This window comes from Bos indicus x Bos taurus, chromosome 3 (genome assembly GCF_003369695.1).
Source record: "Bos indicus x Bos taurus breed Angus x Brahman F1 hybrid chromosome 3, Bos_hybrid_MaternalHap_v2.0, whole genome shotgun sequence".
Lineage (NCBI taxonomy): Eukaryota > Metazoa > Chordata > Mammalia > Artiodactyla > Bovidae > Bos > Bos indicus x Bos taurus.
In genome coordinates this window covers 11721779-11727778 of record NC_040078.1, presented here as the reverse complement: position 1 = coordinate 11727778, position 6000 = coordinate 11721779, and positions in this window count along the sequence as shown.

The following is a 6000-nucleotide window of genomic DNA, read 5'->3' as shown; positions in this document are numbered from 1 at the left end:
AGTCTGTTGTCTAGCATAAGTTGATCAGAATTGATTTTCTTTTTAAACTGGCTGTTTAGAAAAGGTTTTGTGCATTCTGTGCATGCTCAGTCACTTCAAGTCACCAACTCTTTGCATACCCATGAGCTGTAGCCCGCCAGGTCCTCTGTCCATGAGATTCTCCAGGCAAGAAAACTGGAGTGGGTTGCCATGCCCTCCTCCAGGGGATCTTCCCAACCTAGAGGTCGAACCCACATCTCCTACATCTCCTGTATTGGCAGGCAGGTTCCTTACGTCTAGTATCACCTGTGGCATTCTGTGGATTTGGGCAAGTGTATAGTGGCATATGGGTTTCCCAGGTGGCACTAGTGGTAAAGAACCTGCCTGCCAATGTAGGAGACATAAAAGACATGGGTTTGATCTCTGGGTGGGGAAGATATTAAATTCTTAGATTGGGCATTAAAAATTAAGTAGATATTTTCAATGCCAAACTCATGTTAGCAAACCTGTGATTAAGAACTTTCATAAGAATAACATAAAAATTTTCTAGGCAGAGCATAAGGCAACCATAAGTTTTCTTATTATTACCCTGTTCATATGGGTGGATTTTCTTTTTTCCTAATCCAGTTTCACTGAGAGTGTAGTAAAAAGTCCCATGCACTCATGCATGCTAAGTTACTTCAGTTGTGTCCAACTTTTTGTGACCTTACAGACGGTAGCCTGTGAGGTTCCTCTGTCCGTGGGATTCTCTAGGCAAGAATACTGGAGTGGGTTGCCATGCCCTCCTCCAGGGGATCTTCCCAACCCAGGGATCAAACACACATCTTTTATGTTTTGTACATTGGCAGATGGGTTCTTTACTACTAGCCCTACCTGGGAAGCCCCAAAAAGTCCCAGGATAACTTGCATTTTGGGAGGGGGGTGATCTCAAGACATTACTTCCTCACCATGTGGCTACCATAGACATAAGTCTTGGGAACCAACTAATGACAATGCCCTGGGAAGCCTAAGTGTTGGCTTCCATTTCCCACTCTTATTTTCAATGTCTTATTTGAGTTCCTTCTTAAAGATTTTATCCATCTTGTGAGGTCAGCATATGCATGTATTAGTAATTTACAAAGCTATAGCTTACCTGATATACCTCTGTCTTGTGGTAGTTATTTCTTGTTCATTTCTTGGCTTTTATTTTACACAAAAAAGCATTTTGCCTGTTGTTAATATATTTACACAAAGAAAAGTTAAGGTCCAGTGATAAGGCAATGCTTTAGGTTTCAAAATTTAGCCAAGGTGGTGGGCAGCACTTAGAATGAATGGATAAGGAAGAGTGGTGATAAAAGAGAGAAGAGACCCAGGGGACTCAGGTTAAAGGTAAATAGAGAATATTATAGAACCATAGAAAAGAGGTCCAGGGCGTAGAGAAAGAAAAGACTATGTGAATAAAAATAAATGTAAATACAAACCAAGTCAAAAAATGTTAGAGTTTAAGCAGAATTGGAGAATGTCAAATTCTTTTCTCCCACTGTAAAAAAGTCATTTTACAGTGGGAGAAATTGAGACCCTGGGCAATAATCAGTGTATTCTAGTAGAAGTTTATCCTGGATCTCAGGGTGGTACCCTTCCCACTGCTGTAGATGTGAGAGGTAGGAGGACCCAGAACAGAAGCAGAGACTGCTGCTGGGAGCCAGGAAGGGGAGAGAATCACTTGAAGAAGTGCTGATGGGGAAATGAAAGACCAGTAAAAGGCATATGTTATGGGAGGCAGTATGGTTTCTTGAGCAGGGAAGTGGTCAGAGGGTGAGGTTTCTGCTGGCAGAGAGGGGATGATGGAGTAGAGCGTGACACTGTGGGGTGGGCACACAACAGTGGAGTGCTGAGAATGGTGATCTCTAGCGATTAAACAACCCACTGATGTGAGCTTGGTGAAGGGCCAGGTAAGAGCCCAGGCAAAGGTGAATGTAAGGACACCAGTGGCTAGGCACCAATGGGGCGAGAAGAGGGAGCCTGGGAAAGGCTGATGACAGAGGAAGAGCACTGGGATCCCCCATGATGGGCAAGGACCCTCAGGCAGGGCGCATTCTTTTTAATATTTATTTACTTATGTGGCTACCTCAGTTCTTCCTTGTGGCATGTGGGTCTTCATTGCATCATGTGGGATATTTTGTTGCTGTGCATGGACTCTCTAGTTGCAGTGTGTGGGCTTAGTTGCTCTGCAGGATGTGGGATCTTAGTTGCCTGACCAGGGATTGAACCCATGTCTCCTGCATTGCAAGGTGGATTCTTAACCACTGGACCACCAGAGAAGTCCCAGGTTGGATTTTAATCAGGATGTCCCACCCATATCAGATTATTTTGTGGGGATCATGTGTGTCTAGAGAGCTTATATAACCACCTCCTTCTTTTCCTGTTGCACTTCATACAGATTTCAGACTCTTGGATACATGTTCATAAATGTTCCCTGATATAGTCTGTCAGTTTCCCTTCTTGCACATCTCACTCCTTTCACCTCCTCAATGCTTTTTGTTGGGTAATGATACATTAATATATGAACATTTGTGTATAAAACTGACATATATAGGAGTTTGGATTATTTTTTCATGAAAGTAAATGAGCTATTAAAGGCACGAACTTGACATGATGAAGTTTGCTTTCTTTTGTAGCAGTTATGACCAGAGTGTTGAAAAGACAGAGAGAGGGTTTGGATTGCATTGTCTAGATAAGGGGTTGTGGCCTTGACCTGGGCCACATGTGATGAAAGCAGAACTAAATGATAGTGAGGTTAGAGAGGAAGAGGCATATTTTATAGATTATGGAGACAAATGCCATGTTGACTGTGAGGAGTAAAGGAGAGATAATTTTTTAAAAAATGCAGGTTTCTAGGTTTCTGTTTGAATGGGTGGATGGGCATTGTCATATCAGGGGGTGGAGCTGATAACATCTTATTTCCCCTAAATATTTTTTTTTTCTGATTCCTATTCTTTCCCATGACAATAGAGTGAATTAGCTCTCTGGTGACTCCAGGAGAGAAACTGGGTTTGTGTTATGTCTCAACAGCTTCTTCCTGCTCTTTGTCTCTGGAGCCCAGCGGCTCTCAGAAGTGTCAGCTCTGGTCTCTCCCCCATCCCCTGACTTGATCAGAAACAGATCCTCAGGTGGGGGTGCTTGGAGATTTTCCAGAATTGCCTGGACTAGATGAGTATATTAGTCTGTCTAGGCTGCATAGCAAAACACACAACCTGGGTTACATAAAACCACAGACATATTTTTTCACAATTCTTGAGAAGTCTGGTGAAGGTTCTCTTTTTGGCTTGCTTATAGACAGCCACCTTTTTGATATGTCCTCGTGTGACCTTTCCTCAGTGCATGTGGTGAGTGGGGGGTGGGGGATAGGAGAAAGAGAGAGAAAGGGAAAGAGAGAGAGGGAGAGACAGAAGGTGAGAGTTCTCTGGTGTCTCTTCTTAAAAGTTCCCACACTCAGGACATTATTTAACCTCAATTATCAATACTTTCTTAGAGGCTTCATTTTAAAATATAGCCGCACAGGAAGTTAGGGCTTCAACATATGGATTTTGGGGCTTGAACAAAAACAGTTTATACGAGTGAGTAAGGCCACTTCAATTTTCAGTGCCAGCAAGATTACTTGGATTACACACTTAAGAAAAATTCTCTAGGAAGTTTATCAGAAATTAAATTGACAATTTGATCCACATATCTTATCCTCTATATCTGTATCTCATTTCGTTCTGAATTCAGGAGAAGGGAAAGAATACTAATTACTGGGATCTATAATATGGTAACTGAGCAGGACCCTGCAAGGCCTTTCTGGGAACAAACCCAGTGTTCTCTGCTTTTTGTCTGTTGAAAAGCTTTCCCCTCCTAGACCTTCTCTGAATTCCCAAGGGCAAACTTAATTGGAGAAGTGAGGAAATGCAGAAACAAAGGAAAATAGTCAAGCATGACAAGATAATATTATAGTTTAGTTACGAAACAAAGTCAACAGCCTTTAATTCCTCCTCAAGGGACATAGATAATATTCCAAACCATATCCGTGTGCTATTTTGCAGATGCTAAAACCTTTGTCAGGTGAAAGAAGTTAACTGCAGGCTGACCACCAACAGATAAATCCCAGACTAGTTGGAACCAGATGTTGATGATTTTAACTGCTGAAATACCACCCAGTTACCTCATCATCAACCCATCAGAAGGGTGTGCACAAGCTGATCATGCACCTGGAGACGTTCTCCCTCATTCAGTCTTTAAAAAATCTTTCCTTGAAAGCCTTCAGGGAGTTCAGGTCTTTTGAGCATGAGTTGCCCATTTTCCTTGCTTGGTCCCATGCTGGGCACCTTGCAAAAAATGCTGTATTTTCCTTCACCGTCACGCAATGTCAGTAGATTGATTTTACTGCAAGTTGGACAAGTGGACCCAAGTTTGGTTGGGTAACAATATTAACCAGTAAAGCTAGTTGTGTTGCAGTTATAAATAAATATGAGAATCTTAGTGGCTAAAGACAACAAAGTATATTTCTCATGCAAGCAAATCTCAGGTAGGCCAGACAGCCCTTTTTCCTGTATCTGCCATCTGTAACAGGTAACTCTTGGGATCCTTTAATGGACTGAAATCTGGTGGTCCAGAGTTGACGATAAGAAAGTAAAAGAGAGAAAGAGGCTGATATTCCCTGTTTTATGCAGAGAACCAATAAAGACCTTGACACAGGGCTTGCATAGCTCACAAAGGCACAGGGTGCCCTCTCGAGGGGGTTTTGGAAGGCTGGGCAGGAGAGTGAGCATGATGGGTTTCTACGCTCCAGAGAATTAACCGGAGAGAGAGAGAGAAAAGAAAGAAAGACACAGGGACCCAAGCTCTGATGGAGCAAAGGTGCTTTGATGATCTTTCTGTGAGTATATATAGGCTGTTGTACAAGAGATTTCTTTCGACAATGATAAAGATCAGAAAACCAAATGTACAGCAACTGTTACCAAGGGAACAAGGGATTAATATTGGTCACAAGGTCAGGAGACAATCCATATCTCAAGAAAGAGGATCGAGACTAAGCAGTTTTTTTTTTTTTTTTAGCAGTTTTGTCATAAAGAGAATGTTTACTGAAGGAGATTCAAGCCTGTCTCATATAATGACCTCAGTCCTGGGAGCATCTTGCTGTTCCACTGATAAGGAACAGATGATTTATGAGAAACAGCACATAGGAATCCTCCTGTTAAACATTCCCTAATAGGTGACCTCCAGGATGGCACTGCATGGCAAGATGATCAGCTGCCATTGTCTACATGGTCAGGCCTAGAGGAAGCTACATCTCCAGCACACTGCATTGCATTGCTCAGAACTCCATAACATGGCCTTGAGTCAATTACAAGAGAGAAAAACAGAGGCATTTTAAGAATAGGTTACTAGGCAAAAAATATGGTTAACATGTAGGATTATATCAGCTATAGCTTCCTAAAATTGCAAACTAAGTGCTTGCTACTGACAAGAAGATTTAATAAAGATGAGATCTGGTGCTTATGAGTGATTTGGGTGGGGCTTAAATTGTGTTTGGTTCTTGGAGGAGTTTGGAGGTCAAAGAGATTGCCAAATATCTGTATCCAGAAGTCAAGGAAAGCATGGAAACAACCCCATGTTAGTTGCCCCTCCCATTGTTCTTGCTGAGGTTCAGGTAGTTCTTTGAATAGCTTTTGTTCCATATCTTTGGTGATTTTTAGAAATCTAAAATTGGTTATTTTGAAAATTTTGTCCAACTATTATTATCAATATTTGGAGAAAGGATTCGCTGAGCTCCTAACTCTGACATTCAGGATATCCTGCTCCACATAGACATTTAATAACATGATAAATTGAACAAACAGGAGTTTCAATTCCTAAAAATTAAAGCAAAATGCAAAAAGGAGCATAACTGCTTACAAAGTTTGTAACACACCAGAATTTAGGGTGATTTAAAGCGTAAAAATTTATTTGTCTCCAGGGGATACACTTTAGGGCAAGAAAACAAATCTTAAATTACCCCACATC